The 16,442-nt window shown below is 33.6% G+C and overlaps 1 pseudogene across 1 annotated transcript; it reads left to right on the top strand.

The window, feature by feature from the left end:
• Window positions 1-1,852: 1,852 nt before the first annotated feature.
• Window positions 1,853-15,316, top strand: LOC148602060 (solute carrier family 68 member 1-like; annotated as a pseudogene). The gene is made up of 7 exons (XR_015917022.1): window positions 1,853-2,286; window positions 3,643-4,604; window positions 5,271-5,424; window positions 7,005-7,012; window positions 12,065-12,091; window positions 12,825-12,874; window positions 14,337-15,316. The product of XR_015917022.1 is annotated as a solute carrier family 68 member 1-like (transcript).
• The last annotated feature ends 1,126 nt before the right edge of the window (window positions 15,317-16,442 follow it).

Genomic DNA, 16,442 nt, shown 5'->3' on the forward strand with positions numbered 1-16,442 from the left:
AGTTACTTTTTCCAAAGCATCCTTTTGTATTTGTTGATAGTGACACTTAAAACTATTATGGAGATTTGCGAACATTTAAAACTACTACTCTCATCTTCCACAACGTAGTCACTCCAATGGAGTTGGTGACCAACACGTCTCGGGGAAGCTCTGATGGACATCTATATGAGACATATATCACCCTTTTTATCTCATATAGTCAGGCATGCGACATCCATCAATCTCAGAGCCAATGAAGTTATTCCGAAATATTTTAGAGATTGGCGTCTATTTAATATTCATTCAACCCAATCTTCTTTATATTTTTTTCAACGAATGAATTTACCTTAGTAATACGATGTACTATACCTTGACTAAAACTACTTAATTTGCTTCTGGCATAATTTTACTTTAAAAAGACTGGTAAAAAATCCAAAATCGAGCCGCTTTATTCGCGATTTCACATTCCGAACATTATTTCTATCGATAAGATCCTCAGTCTGATTTACCTATCTTAGATAACATAGTTTCTCCTCTTTCCTACTGTATTTAACATGGCTGACTTAAACATTTCAACACAAGTTTTATGATTAATTTGAAATATTGTATTACTGTTATATTATACTTTGTACAGATTTTATTGTGACAACATCCCTTCAGCACCTACGTATGGAGTTTTCATATCACAACTCATACGTTATGCCAGAGCTTGAAGACTCTCTTGCTAGTTTTCCTACAATTAGTTTATGTTACTACATGATTGAAGTCATTACTACAAAAATTTCATGGTCATCATGAACTCGTAGATCCATGAAAATTGATTTGTTCAACGAGTCATGGTTTTCCTTTCCTCTTTCGTCTATCCTGGACTTGACTTTGAATGAGCAACTCGGTGGGTGTTTCTAGAAAAGCATAGATCGCTTACCCTACCGGTACAGCTGGTCCATGCTCCCAGTATTTAGTGGAGTCCGAGTTGCTCATTTACTTTTGTTACTTTGTATGTATTATTTTAGTTACTTTATTTTCTTTGTTGTGTTTGTCTGTTTTCAATGTCTGGTCGTTGTCCCTGGATTACATTCTTTTGATTACCGCTATAACCTTGGTTCCCTTAATTACTCCCTTATACTATATAGACGATTTAATTTTGAATGTTTACATTTGTGTGTTCACGAACCCGTGCAAAGTTGTAATGCATGTGCTTTGTGTATAATGCATGAATCGGTCTTGATGAAAGGATGTTTAAACTAAATTAAAATTAGTCTCGAAATAAGTTGTGTATCTGGTGACGTAGACATTTCTTTTTAACTGTGAATACATATTAACATTGGAAATAAATAATATTTGCGTATTTATTCCATGATTATAATGTATGTATTCCATTCGTCATAAGTAGCAGTCTTTATAAAAATCGGACAGGAGGTGATTCATTCATGTCAAAAACCCACCGAATTCGCTTTCATTTCTTGTTCAGAAACAGTTGCTGATAACAGAGCCGGTTTTAGTTTTTCATTTGCTTGTTGCGCCTCCGAGGTAAAAATTATATGGATTGTACATGAGATTGTCACTTTGAAAGAGTTATCGTTCTTAATGGCATTTGATTTTGTTCATTATAGTGGAAGATGAATGCACTTAATTGAATGAATGTATTTTTTCTAAAAAATGCAGATCTGAATACAGAATGTAATACATAAATATAGCATATGCAGACCGGAAAAGCTCCGTTTGTTTAGTAGGTTATTCTATAGTAGGAATCACCTCTACATCTAACGTTGTCTTAATGTTTCAAAGAGTAATCAAGGGAACCAAGGTTATAGCGATAATCAAAAGAATGTAATCCAGGGACAAAGACCAGACATGGAAAATAGTTATACACAACAAAGAACATAAAGTAACTAAAATCATACATACTAAGTTAATAAAAAAGCAAATGAGCAACTCGGACTCCATTAAAAACTGGGAGCATGGACCAGGTGCACCGGTAGGGTAAGTATCCTCTGCTTTTCTAGAAACACCCACCGAGTTGCTCATAAAAATAAAAGATTTGAGGGTGCGTCGCTTCAACACATTTTTTTTAAAGCGAAATCGAACATATTTCTATTTACTGCTCTGCAATAAACTTAACAAAAGTTGAATCTAAAAAATAAACACAGGTATCGCCTCTAATACTTCTTATTAAATCAGCACAAGTAGAGACATTCAAACTCCATTTTTCTACAATCGTTTACATTTGTATTACACTTGTAATGAGTTTATTTCAGTGCTGTACTGCAGATGCCCGGTACCGGGGACCGGGGACATGGCAGAAAGGTAAGTTACGCATAGGTTTGATTAATTGTCATTATTACGAATTGGTTGACCATATCACACCGATTTAAGCATAATTAAAGCGCTGCATTGCTGTTCATGTTTTTAGTAGCAGTCTCTCTAAAAATCAGACAGAAGGTGATTCATGCACATCAAAAATCTATTCAATCAGTTTTATTTCTTGTTCAGAAACAGTTATTGCTCACATTACTAGTTTTAGTTTGTGAGTTGGTTGTTGCATTTTTGAGATAAAAATTATATTGTACATGAAATTGGCACTTTGCAAAAGCCATCGTTCATGATTTGGTGTCATTTGGTTGAATTTAGTGGGAGATGAATGTATGATTTTCTAAAAAGTGCAGAACTGAATGCAGAAATAATTATCTTTGTGTGAAAGTATAGCATATGTAGACTGAGAAAGGATCGTTTTTGGTAGGTTTTTCTTTACATTGAATGACTTTACCATTGGCAGTGTCTAAAATCATGTGAACTGGTACTTAAAGGAAACCAAAACTGAGTTTGTTATATTGTTTATGCAATAGTAAGAACGTGTAAATCGATATATTTCTTTTGATCACCGGTTAGATAAATATATACTTCAATGTTAATCTCACTGGAATTATCATGGTATATGCCAGTTAAAGAAGATATTTGATCCTTTAGATGTAAGAGATGTGTACGTTCACGTTTCCCATTTTAGCGTTCGTGCATCGTTTATCGTGCGTTTACACATCGTTTTGCTTCTGTTTAACGCACGCTAGGAACGTTCGTTTAAACGCACGATAGAGACTTCGTTTAAACGCACGATACGAGCGTCCGTTTAAACGAACGATAGAAGCTTTCGTTTATTTTTGTACTTTGATTTTTTCCTTGATTTAGCTGTTATCTCGATATTTTTTGCTATTATTAATTTGTATAATTTCATTAATTCTATTTTCTATTTTTTCTGTCTTCATTACATGTCAATATTATAATTTTTCGTCGTTCGTCTATCGTGCGTTCAAACGCACTCTAGGAGCGTTCGTTTATCGTACATTTGGGTATCGTGCGTGCGAGAAACATAAACGCCTCAAGGAGTGTATAAGCTTTCCGGTTGTTATGTTCTAAAATATACCAACTGAAACTTTAATTTGAATTGTGGGTCTTTTGCGACTCACAAAAATATGTATGTGCAATGTAATTGACATTGAATAAAGCAAACATATTTGATTTCTTAATTTTTGATGGTATAGAAATCATCGAGAGGACTGTGACTACACGTACAAGTTGTAACTGTTGTAATATATACTTGAAAACATGGTTAAAATTGTGTTTCTACGGGCGCGTTTCAGGTTTAACGTGTATCATATTAAATTGTAGGGAGACAATCTATAGTAACCGGCTCAGAAAATTACTCCTCGCCGTAGGTAACTTGCAATGGAAAATATGTTTAAAACATGCAGAGACTAGATTACTGATATTGATCAACATGCCCCTGACAAAGAATACGATACTGGCATATACTGCCAGTGCTGCTGCATTTAACCTCATATCCGGAGCATATTCGTTTTTCGTGAAAGGTTTTTTGAACCTTTACAGAATCGACGAAGATTGGTTCCAGTTTGCACAATTAGTATTTGGTCTGGAACGCCATTAACGACCTTTCGTTTGCCTACATCCAGGAAAGCACAAATCTCAAGTTTACAAGGACAAGGAGAGAAAGTATGATGTATATTGGGCCAATGTTTGCTATGTCCTTTATATTGTCATGGGTACAGTTAGGACAAAGTTCATGGATAGTTGGATTACATTTGATAGTGTCTTCGTTTATCTGGGATACTTTATTTACGTTTGTAGGATTAGCACATAGCGCACTGTCGATCGAAAGAATTGTCAATCGAACTGACTGATAGAATTTCTTTGACTCGTTATGGCAACGTTGGTTCTTTGATAGGATCATCTAGTGTTATGGTGTTAAAGTATGCGTCGGACGGCTTGCGAGACTTTCGGTCGCTTTGATTTCAGTTTGTAGTATGTTATTGTTTATTTATGCAGGACAGAATGCCCATACATTTTACGTTTTTAAAAAGGCCAGTTCGATTACTAACGACGAAATGCACAATATACATCATAGTAAAGCAAGGAAAGTATGGAGACAACTGTGTCAGATATTATCGGACAGAAATTTTCTTTCATTTGTTATTGCCAATTTCTGTCAGGAATTTCATCGAGCGTTTCTTAGCAATTTTATGGCAATTCTTGGAGATCACCTGATACCCGAGACGGATATTTCTCATGCCAAAAAGAAATTATTTTATGGAGGAGTAAAAACAACTCCATAGGTAAGTAGATAAGCATGTTATGGTTTTATCCGAATATTTTAATAACATAACCATTTTACCACGGATAATCTATTTTATCACGATCAGTGTGTAAAATATCTACAAAAATATTATAACATTCTTTCACTGTACGTTTACAGGACATCTTTCTATATCAGAAGTAATTTAAAAGATGTAAACTGCATGCATAAAATAGGGCATTAATGGACATAAGTTATACACCGCCACGTATTGGTGAAAAGCTAAAGGACAGGAAAATGGTCTACCTCGAAAACTACAGCGTGAATTTTGTTGAAAATTAAAAACTTGACCTGTATTTTATTGTATTAAATAACTGTGCAAATATTTTTATAAAAAAAATATCAATCCGTTCTCAAGTTATCTGGAAATCGTTGGAAGACGGACAGACTGACGGACGGACGGGTATCACATGATTATACCTCGCCACTTCGTGATTACAAATTGTCTTATTAATCAAATTGAAATAAACCAAAAACCAATTATTTCTGACACAAACTTGTTAAATAATAATTTCTTTTTATTTAAAACATACAAGATTATAAGAACTCTCCCAATTTGACAATTATCTTTTTTTGATGCGGTAACTTTCAACTTATAACTACTACTTTTAATGTCAACAACTGTTAATGCCATTTGTTATTGTAGTTGCTAGTTATATTTGGTATGCCAATGATGTCCCAGTTTTCCTACTTCCACGTGATCCGATGCAGTTACATATATAAAATATTGGCCGGAATTATCATGCTTTGTATTGGACAGGACCACGCATGGTGTTTAATCATATTCCTTTGTTGGATTGGTCAGATATTCAACGAGTTTTATGAAAATGTATTCCATCGGCAAGAGTCAAGTCATTTTTCCAATTCAGGGTTCAGAGCCCAACCCGTTGAACGACTGAAGATGAATTCAAAACCCTTAATTTGGAGAAATGAGTAAAGCCCATTTTCCAATTATTGAAAGAACATTAAAATTGTGCTGAATATATGAATACATTATTATGACGCTTTGTCGCCTTTTTTTGCTATGTTTCGTTAAATGTAAGAAATAATAATAACGAAATTTGTTCGAAGTAATAATCAATGATTTTATGTAGTAAAAAAATCGTAAGATGTAAGAAAAATACCTACATACTGACCGAATCATTTTTTAAAACCGCCACCGGATTTTTGTCCTGACCTATTCTATGTTTTATAAAATAATACGAGGAAGGCACTTGCCTGAAGTGCGAGCGTAGCATTTAGTATGTCCCCTTTCATATAAAATGTATTTCATGCTGTTTATTGTTTTAGCTTAATTTGACTTTGAATAACTTCATATGTGGAAGCCGCCAAAGATATTCCAAATTCTTAATGGTCATACTGTTTCAGGATTTGCGAAGAATGCCTTGTTTTGTCGAAAGAGGACGTAGTTTTTTTAATGTCCGTGGAATACCAATCAAATAACATGTGGGTCTTTGAAACATTTTATATAGTATGCTTTGACTACATAATTAAATGTAATACGTTCTAATAAATCTTATTGCACAAAGTAAGGATTTACGATCTCTGTAGAAAAAAGTGCTGATATAATATAATATAAGATATGTTAGTTAACGTATCAAAATAGTACACATGTGAGATTCTTTACTTATAATGTTCTATTGTATTTGAAACATTTCACATGACAAAATAATATTAAATGAATTTGCATAGCAAATTTCTGATAATACAGCAATTATAGCCGGCATCACCTTATTGTACATTCTACATTCGACGCATCTACTCTTCAAACATGAAACTGACCTTTTTTAATATCCCGTCTGTTCCGTCCGTGTATTCGACCAAGCTGGTACTCAATACCTTGAATTTAAACATATTTTATTGTCAAAGACAATTGGATTAGATACAATTGTTCAACTTATCGATGCCTTCTCCTAATATATACATTTGAATGATACATACTTATGACATTTACAATAAATAGTATTATTTACGAAGTTACTATAGAGACAAACAAATATGTAGTGACCCATAAACATAGATACATGCACTGGGGATTAAGCATGAATAAATATCGACAGGGACAGGGATATCGAAAATATTTACTCAAATTCATTGTATTATGCTTAAATAAGTTATAAGTTGAATTTTTCAAGACACACATGCATCAATGTTGCAGTGGAACATGATAAAAATAAACACAAGTAGTGTTCACGATATACCCTACGAGCTGAATGTAACGACATTATATAACTCGCGTAAAAACCGCTTAGTAGCTTCAGTGAACGTTTGAACATAACTAAAAATCAATGAGTTAAACTCGTAACTCAAATTATCATCTCCAAAAAGCAGAGTGTTAAGACAAATATTTGTTCCTAGACCAGTCAAATTTTGAGAAAAGCATGTTTCGTTGCACAGTAAAATTTGGACAGACGAGAAAAAAATGTTCTGCGTCTTCTGTTAAAAGCTCCACAAGAACAGCTTTTATCAAAAATAATATGTGCTCTAAATACGTCGTTTTTCAAAGCAGTACACTTACTTCTAATTCGTGCATGAGTCAAATTCATGAATTGTTTACCAATGAGGTCAAACGGTGGTGGCCTATTAATAGCATTGTTATTACGATATTTTAATTTTAAACGTAATTTGAATATATCAGAAGAAGGTGATTCTCGTAAGGAGATATCCTTATATATTACTAATGGGGGAAGTAAATCTGATAAATATTCAGGACAATGTCCATTAATCATATTATACAACAAAAGAAGCTTCTTTTGTTCTCTTCTATCTTTTAATGTTTCCCAACCAGTCTCTCTATAAAGTGAATCTCTACTAGCATATGATGTTAAACCCGTAACTATTCTGGCTGCTTCAAGTTGGATTTTCTCAATTCTATCTGAATTGACTAATCCACAATTATTCCAAACTTCGCTAGAGCATTCTAGAATCGGTCTTATGAATGTAAAGTAGATCCTCTCGAGGAATTCTCGATCCAGCTTAAATTTCAATTTACGTAATACATTGAGTTGCTTAGAAGCTCTCTCAATTAGAATATATATATATAATTTGTCCATTTGCAATCAGAGCTAAATACCAAGCCGAGATGTTTATGTGATTCGACTGGTTGTATGATAGAATTATCAAATGTAAAAACAATATTAGTAGCTCTGTTGCAAGTACTAAATACCATAATGTCAATTTTATCAGGATTTAGCTTTACCAGCCATTCCCTAGACCAAATAGAAATATTTTCTAAGTCCATATTAGTCATATTGACAACTGTCTCCTCATCATTGGCTACATGACCAATAGAAGTGCCATCTGCAAATAATCTATAAAGCCCAATCATACTATCAGATATGTCATTGACATATACAAGAAAAAGAAGTGGTCCTAATACAGATCATTGTGGTACACCAGCATACAATGAGCCTATGGTTGATTTTCCATCCATGAGAACAACCCTTTGTCTTCTAGATTCTAAATAACTATAAAGCCACTTTAATAAATTACCCTTGATACCATATCGTTCTAATTTAAAAATCAATCCCTTTATCCAAACACGTTCAAAAGTTTTTTTTACCAGAATCTAAAGACACCAAAATTTCATGATAAAGTTCAATCAATTGATGTACTGTAGAAAAACCAGGTAAGAATCCCGACTGAAATTTATAGATAAGATTATTGAAAAATAAATGGTTAAAAATAGGTTTATAAACTATCTTTTCTAAAATTTTACTTGTGCAACTCAACAAAGCAACTGGTCTATAGTTTGATGCCTTTGATTTGTCTCCATTTTTATACAGGGCAATATTATGTGCTAATTTCCAATATGATGGAAACGTATGAAATCTTAATGATTTGTTGAAGAGCATGCATAGATGCATAGGGGTCTTGCTATTTCATTTTTAACAGCAATAAGCATTCTGTTACTTATAGAATCTGGGCCAACTGCTTTGTTAGGATTTAAATTTGATAACACGTTAATAACATCTTGTTCGAAAATTATAATATCAGAGATGACCTCTCTTCCCCTGTCATCAAAATCAGGAAGATTTTTATCTCTGTTTTCAAGATCTGTAACAGAAAAAAATATTGGTTCAATATATCAATTGTCTGAATTGTCAAAAACAAGTTTTGAGTTATCGTTAGGATCTCGGAGTGGTGGTATATTGTTGCTTGGGTTATCACCCTTCAATAACATTTTAATAGTCTTCCAATATAATTTACTATTGGACGTTTTTAAATCTGACAATGTCTCGTTAATACTCAGATAAAACTGTTCAATTGCGTGTTTTTTTTATATTGTTTACCTTGTTACGTTGCGCCTTGTACTTTAGTTGATTACCTGGCGTCTTATTTTTAAATAATGTTTTCGTAATCGATCTCTAATTCTGATGGCACGTCTGAGGTTTGAGTTGAACCAAACTTTATCGTTTTCTCTAATCATGACCTTTTGTGATGGTATACATTCAGTACATAGTTGTAAAAATGTGTCCGTAAATAACTGACATGCTATATCTACATTATGTTGTCTTTCAATTAAGTTAAACCAATCAGTATCAGCGACCTTTCTACGTAAGAGCTCATAATTTGCTTTTTTATAGTTCCACATTTGCCTCATATGGGTCTTCTTATTGTTATGCCCAGAATCAATAGTAATGTAAGTGCCATCATGATCACTTATTCGGCGATCAATCTGGACAATATCACAATCAATTACTGGTATGCTGTCTGGTACTAAAATAGGGTCTAACAGAGACTCAGTATTACCGAAAAAGTTCGTAGGTTTAACTATAATATTTGAAAGCCCATTTACTGTAATAATGTCTCTAACTACAGTTGGTAAATTAATCAAGAAATTTTTATTCAAGTCTCCAAGTACAATAACATTCGTGCACTCGTCAAGAGCTGCCTTAATTGACTGATCAAATAGACACCAAAAGTTTGGATCAGAGTGTCTTTCTGATCTATAGACTATATTTATTAGAGTGACCATTCGTTTATTTTTCAAGTCAAACCACATCGATTCTAAATTAGGAAGTTCAAGGTCAACACGCCGTTGAAAGTCTAAGTGATTTTTAAAATATACAACAAGTCCACCACCCGCATAATTTCTATCTGTTCTAATCGGATTATCAAATCTGGGAATAAGAATGTTATCTGAACTGACGGAAATATCTAAATGTGATTCAGTAAAGAAAACTATGTCATGCTCATCAACAAAATGAACAATATCGGTTATTTTATGACGCAAACTCCTAATGCTATGATGAAAAATAGATATGGAGTTATTATTCAAAGACTCATTACTGTTAAGACTATGACTGAGGGGACCAGGATTTTCATGTATATCACCTGACAATAATATAAAAAAAATATAAGCATGAGTAGATATTCACATGACATATAGAAGTTATGCTGATAATGTTCTTAATATGTAACCATAATCGCATAACTAAATTAAACAATAAGTTATACATTGAAAAGTTGAAATAGCGAAAACATTTTCTACATAATGGACGAGTCTTCATGTAGAAGATACCTATGGCTGCCCGATAAGATTCCAAGCTATCCATTATCTAACAAGGTGAAGTGCGAGAATCTCATTCTCGCTCATACATAACACATGAAAGGAAATAAATACGGAACAGCCAAATTAAAATGTACAAACGGCTCGAAGGTATGTTGCATAAATTGTAAAAGGATAAAGTGCAAAAACAAAAAATAGAGACAAGAAAAAATGTTTCGAAATGAATGGGAATTCAAAAACGAAAACATCAACTTATTTTGTTGACAGTCTGGGAGATTAATTGTAACGGTTATATAAGTTTAGAAGTCAAGGTTAATTGTCAAAGTTTCAAAATGAAGTGAAATATTGTCAAACCGGTTTGCTTGGTTAGACATAATAGTTGGATGACCCGACTACAGAGGTCAATTTTATGATACTACAACCTTAATGTAAAGTGTATACAACCATAGATAAGGATTAAATGGGCATGAGATATAATTGCGTTATTCTCATTTTTTACAAAAATTAAAGTCATGATAATGAAATGATTGTTAGAAATCTTCTAAATCGAGGACATCCCGGTCATTGCGAATCTTCTCAATTCTCCCACGTGCAGTTCGTTTGTACAAAATTGTTCCATCATGAGTCCAGAAAGTGTAGATTTTATCACTATTTCGTAAATCGTTCAGTTTTTTAAGAATTCCATAACGCTTTTTGTTATGAAGATTCTGTTGACATTATTTCTCAGAAGCCGCTTGCTGGAAAAAACCATTGCACGTTTTCTGTAGCTGATAAATCGAACAATAATGGAACATTTGCCATCTTTTATCTGTCCTATGGGATGCGTTCTTCTGATGTCATTGATAGTGATGTTTTCTACCTTCAGGTCTTTTTTGATGATGTCTAGAACTAGTTTATCAGAGTCGACGGGTTGTACGATATTGCCTTCTTCGTCAACTGGTATAGGCACATTGTTGAAGCGAAGAGATGTCCGTCGCCAGTATTGCTCTTGCTCTTCTATTCGATTTTCAAGATCTTTCATTTTACGTAGCTCAGTGTTCAAGTCTCTGATATCTGAAGCTTGGGCTTTAATAAGATGTTCTTGCTTTTGGATAATTTCCGTATATTGTGATAGTTTTTAATCAACTTTTTTTGTTATTTTTGTTTCTAGTGATTCTATCACCTTTTTTACAATGCTGGGAATGAGCAAGTCAATAACATCAGGACTGTTCAGAAAAGAAACGACAATGTCTGATATTTAAATGGCGGTGGAATCAGATCTAACCATGTTTGAAACAGAATTTTGTTCTATTACAGATGTGTCAGAAAACGCTGTGTCAACTTGCCGTGCTTTTATTTGGCGCTCAGTTTGTCTCAAGTTAGATGACAAATCATATGGGCTATCAGGTTGGTTTCTCTTGATACCAGTTGTAACAGGGTCAGGAGTTTTTGGAGAAAATTCAGTTTTATTTTCGTTTATGGCTGACATGTTTGTTTACCTTTGTGAGTTGTTTTACTATCCGACACAATTTTCCGATAATACAGAATAAATCTTTCGATTTGGTCACAAATTTCCCTTTCGATAAGTCTATAAACTATATTAAATGTTCATCTAAACTTTTAATTTGGTTTACTACATGTGGAACACAAACTAAACCCCTTTTCTGTTGAGCCTTACAGGACCACTACATGTCTGCCGCCATGTTTATTGATTCAATACCTTATTTATGGTGCAAAATTAGCGTAAACAATTAAGTACCGTTCTGTGTAAGAATCAGGCAATGGGTGGCACATGATATTTCTCAATTTGTTTGGTTTTTTTTTCTCAAATATATTCAATACATCTAGAAAACAACAGAAAAGCTATTTAAATTTATCCTTATATAAGGAAAAATTGCGGAAAATTTTCTCGCATTTCAACTAAATTTGATCATCAATGTCATAAAAAGGCAAATTTTACAAACTCTTTAATGATTATTTCTGGAGGTTGTAAGGGTATAAATACTTGGTTAAAACAATAAAATCTCCTTCATGTGCCACACATTATACATTTTTACCTCATTCTTGTACGGAGAAGTACTTAATAGCTATGCCTAGTCTCCACTCAAATTATGCCTAATCTGATCTGTTTTGTCTAGCCTGATATATAATTTTGCCTAGTATGAAATTCGGCTTTTTATAACTTATTGTGGTTATGGCAATGCTAACTTGGCAAAACTATTATTTAAAGTTTTAAGGCTAACAGGAATCCCAGTTCAATAGTTTCTGGAGTCCGCAGTGCTCGGTAAAATCTTGAGGCGTAGTTCTAAGTTAGCCAGTTTGAAAGAGCGACGCCGCGGGATACAATCATTGAAAGTGCATGATTAACTTTTAAAGGTATGCACAAGCACAAGCAAGGTGCAATCTTTATTTTAAAATCAGCTGGTTAGCTATGTTATGTCTCCGTATGGCATGATCGATTACTTTATGCCATTTCAAAAGACATTTCGATTGATCATGTCGATCTTTGCCCATTTCATTATGTACATATGTATAAAGACGATTAGAGGTGGCAGTGTACAGGTTCTGGTTCTGAAAAATATTTGAAAAAGCACAAGTGTTGGTTGTTGGCCTTACAAAAAGGTAGTTTCTAGCGCTCAAAACATACATAAGATGATTTCATCATGGTAACTTTATTTTTTCTTCCTAGTCGTTTTACCTGTGATCAACTTGTCTCTGTCTGATATAGCAGACGCTAAAATGGACAGATATAATAGAATGTGAGTATACAGTTGTATATAATAATAATATTTACTGTCTAAATCATTGAAATACACTAATCTTATTCAATAATTGGCTTTACAAGTGATGTTTCATAATTCAATGACTATCTCTATAGACCACGCCCACAAATAAGTCACTTTTTATTGCCTGTCTAAAATATTACAGAAATTAAAAAAGAGAAACATATGAAATGTAATTATAAGAATTGAATGTTTCTTTTTCATTGTTTCTAAGCTATCGTATTACTGGATTTTGTTGGTCCATCCTATCATTTGGCTATAGTATTTTTGCCTAAATTTGCATAAATAATAACAAAAAGAGGGGGCAACACAACTCTTACCACCCTAGATCTACAAATTATTACTAAAATTGTATTATTCTTATTTTTTGTGAGTGCGCTTTTGCAACTCATCTGAGCCTACTAAAATTATAATAGTTTTGAAAAACACAAATCCAAATCGATGAGCAAAATGAGGCAAACAAAACAAAACAAAAAACAAAGCAACAAACAACATCTGAAGACACAATATGAAACACCCAAAACTCACTAAAAACGAGCAACATGCATTTAACGTAAAAACGAAAGCGAGCGGAGCGTGCTCTTACATGGATAGAAATTAATAACTGTTGTTTGCATATATAGAATTTTAGTTGACTAAATACATGTTTGTACCGGTACTTGTATGACAGCATTGAATTCGAGCGGATGAAGCAACCAAATACAATTTCATTAAGAATTGTCAACTTTTCTTTCATCTGTGGCAACCTCCCTTCAGCACCTGCGTATGGAGTGTTCATATCACAACTCATACGTTATACCAGAGTTTGCCGAAACTACGCAGACTTTTTGTATCGCACTAGAATTCTAACGAATAGGTTTCTGGAACAGGGTTATGTTGCTACAAGATTGAAGTCATCACTACAAAAGTCTTATGGTCGTCATTATGAACATCGTTACGGTGTATCTGCGCCATGAAAATTTATTTGTTCAACGTGTCATGGTTTTCATTTCCTCTTTCGTATACCTTGGACTTGACTTTTGTGAGCAACTCGGCGGGTGTTTCTAGAAAATCAGAGGACGCTTACCCTACCGGTACACCTGGTCTATGCTCCCAGTTTGTAGTAGAATCCGAATTGCTCGTTTGCTTTTGTTTCTTTGTATGTATGATTTTAGTTACTTTATGTTCTTTGTTCTTTGTTGTGTATGTCTGTTTTCCATGTCTGGTTTTTGTCCCTGCAGTACATTCTTTTGATTACCGCTATAACATTGATTCCCTTGAGTGCTCTTTCAATGAAAGAAAAGCTAAAGGTTAACATACTTCTTGGTTTATGTTTGTTTTATATTTTGAACAAGTTCTTGAATGCTGTGCATAAGTTTCCGAAATTTAGTTTTTCTTGCAATTAATCTTTCATCTTTTTGTTGCGAACACATTTTATAGTTTTGATAAATATTTTCAGTTATTCGATATCATCTATGGTGTTTGATGCCAATGCTTTAATTGCAAAATCTGCTATTTCACTGTCGCCAATGTTTGTTGTCGCCATTTTGAATCGATACGGATTTGATCGTAGTCACCAAACAGTGGAGAACTATACTTCGTCATCAGAACTGAAGACAGCGATGTTTATGTTGACCTGTTCTTACCCCATCTGTCTAGGTCTTATTCAAGTTATATCATGGTCACATTATTCGAAAAGAACTAAGACGACGCAGGATACTATTGACGTGTAGCGTTTATGCATTTTTTTTCTAAATTCACAAGCACAAACTCGCACTTTTAATTGAAAAATGAATGTATGTTAAACCACAGAAGGTACGAAAATGGACTCTTCTCTGTGATTGACTGTACATATGTAATTTATTTGCAACCATTAATTAATAGAAAATTGGTCTCAGTAAGCCTGATTAGATTAGCGAGATCAGGAACGAAGACTTGAATGGTTTCCCATTCACCAGGGGTACTTTCCAATGTACGGTTCGTTCCACTTTCGTACCGTTTAACACTAACAACTGGCTTTTGCAAGCTCTACTCCCGGTTCGTCTGAAACGTTGTCTTAACCGTCGTTGTTGGGGCTAATTTTATTTATCCGATGTAAAATGTGAGATGTTAAGATATACTACATTGACTGAAATAACAAATAAAAGTTGAAGAGTATGTTGTTCTGTTTTGTTTTTGGGGTTTTTGTTTTTGATTTTTGTTTTTGGTGTTTTTTTTATAAATTATATGGTCATAAAGCATCACATCATGTAACAAAATACTAATTATTTCATTCCTTTATTTTGTTCCTGATCAATGTCTTGTAGTGTGTCTTTGTATTTATATACATTTATACAATTAGTGCAAACATGGAAAGCTATTCAATGCAATATTCTTATTCTTTATCGGAGTTGGTTGTTTGAAACCCGTGACGTGTCGACACTTATCCCATCCCTTATTTACATCCACAATGAATTTTCTAATAGACAAAAAACCTTCCGAGTTTGCTAAGGCGTGGAACATTTGATTTTTTTTTGTAGGAGGTTGGTGCCGTGCGCGCAATGTTAATGTGTCACATGGGCAAATGTACGCCGGAATATTATTTCATTCCAAATCCTGGCCCAAATATTTTTGACAGAAATCAGGGCCGGATTTTGTCTCATAAGATATTGAGTACGGATTTTGTCAGTTGTCCCTATCCATATTTTCCTGCTTAAAATGTAATGTGTTTTTTTGTGTGTGTGTTTTCCGCCGCTGTCGTACCTTCTCATAAATAAACGTTTTTCATTGCTTTAAAAGATTTATGAACAAATTACACTGTGATAGCGTAACTTTTCTAAGCTGCAGTGGTCGGGAAAATGTTTCATGAAATATGTTCTCTCTGACATATTTTATGTCACGGAAAATATAAAATAAATGTCTTGTTTGTGTTTGTATACTTTTATCGTATTTATTATTTGTATTTTTCTTTCATATTTATCGTTCATTCATACATCATACAACGTTTGCATATTCATTGTCGAATGATTGATGACGTATCGAGCACACCTTGCATGAACTAACTTGGTCCAACCCTAACTAAATCTGTTTTCAAATTCATTCCATTATCAGACGTTGACTTGAGCAGTGGCTGACACCACCCCAATTGTACTTTTATAGAATAAAATATTGCATCCTGAATTCGAAATATTATTTAGCCACAAGGTAATGACAAAAATACCGGCGACTTTTACAAATAATCAAAATTTGTAAAAAAAACGGCCTTTTTCACCTTTCTAAAAAGATTCAATGGGCATATAATCCAAATATAAATCGTACACCTAAACAAAATTAATCCGAAAGGAATTCATTACGTCGATCAGGGTCTGTAAGCCTCGTTCCAGTTTCATTTTTCGATGTAGAACGTATCTAAATCCGGAGACCGATCTGCATTTTATTGTTTACTTCCGAGATCTCGTAACGCTGCATTACAATGCAAAATCTTCTACTTATTGTTTATCTTATAATACTTATGATGTAGAAATATGTATATATGATATATTATATGAGTATATAGGGGCAATTCTTTCGCTTTACCAGTGTATTA

This window comes from Perna viridis, chromosome 12 (assembly GCF_037379345.1).
Source record: "Perna viridis isolate PV_CMFRI_1.1 ecotype Kerala chromosome 12, ASM3737934v1, whole genome shotgun sequence".
Classification (NCBI taxonomy): Eukaryota; Metazoa; Mollusca; class Bivalvia; order Mytilida; family Mytilidae; genus Perna; species Perna viridis.